Source organism: Perognathus longimembris, chromosome 1 (genome assembly GCF_023159225.1).
Source record: "Perognathus longimembris pacificus isolate PPM17 chromosome 1, ASM2315922v1, whole genome shotgun sequence".
NCBI classification, from domain to species: Eukaryota; Metazoa; Chordata; class Mammalia; order Rodentia; family Heteromyidae; genus Perognathus; species Perognathus longimembris.
Window position 1 is genome coordinate 48,259,787 of NC_063161.1, and position 990 is coordinate 48,260,776.

The 990-nt window shown below is 41.9% G+C and overlaps 1 pseudogene; it reads left to right on the forward strand.

Moving 5' to 3' along the window:
• The first annotated feature begins 309 nt into the window (after positions 1-309).
• Positions 310-785, forward strand: LOC125354622 (annotated as a pseudogene).
• Positions 786-990: the final 205 nt, after the last annotated feature.

The following is a 990-nucleotide window of genomic DNA, read 5'->3' on the forward strand; positions in this document are numbered from 1 at the left end:
ACACCACTCACAACCTTGACCCAGGCTTGAAAAGGATGGAGGAGGACTCCAAAAACTCCAGAAAATGAAAGATGAGTACATCTAGGCAAGCTAGTAAAATAAGATAGTTATAAGTTGATGAAATACTTGGTCTAGCAGAGAAACTCTCAATTTTCTCTCCACATGAGGGAATGAGGAGGCAAAAACATAATAAAGCAGGCAAGCCAGATTATGAAAGGTCATGTTCACTCTGCTGAAGATCACAGTCTTGTCCCTAAGAGTTGTTAACAGGCTCTGCAAGACACTGGTCATCCGCACCCACTGGGGTTCAGGTTCAAAGAAGGCCTAAGTCTCACGCCTGGAACTTTTATTCTTTTGAATGTCAGGCCTCTGCTGCAAACATGCTCCATCAGATCATCAACCAGGCCAAGAAACATCCAAGCTTGATCCCCCTCTTTGTGTTTATTGGAGCGGGAGGTACTGGAGCAGCACTGTATGTGACTCGCCTGGCCCTGTTCAATCCAGATGTAAGTTGGGACAGGAAATAACCCAGAACCCTGGAACAAACTGGGTCCCAATGATCAGTACAAGTTCTACTCTGTGAATGTGGATTACAGCAAACTGAAGAAAGAAGGCCCAGATTTCTAAATTTAAAAATCCCTCACAATAAACTGCTTAAAATGAAGGTCTTTCAGAAGCCATCCGCACAATTTTCCACTTCACCAGGAAATAGCTCCTGTAAATGCATGACATAATTATGTTTGTTTGTTGGATTTATTACACTGATTAATAAATCGCTGAAACTTTAAAAATAAATAAATAAATAAGAGGCTCTGCAAGACTCTAGGCCAGGAGTGACAGGATTACATTTGCATTCTTTAAACAATCTTGGCAGGTGTGTGACCATGTCTCATTATGGTTCTTCAGCTCCCTTCACTCATGACTAATGCACCTTTTTACACAGCCCTTGCTCATTTGTATGTCTTCTTTGTAGCGATGAAGCCCTTTTCC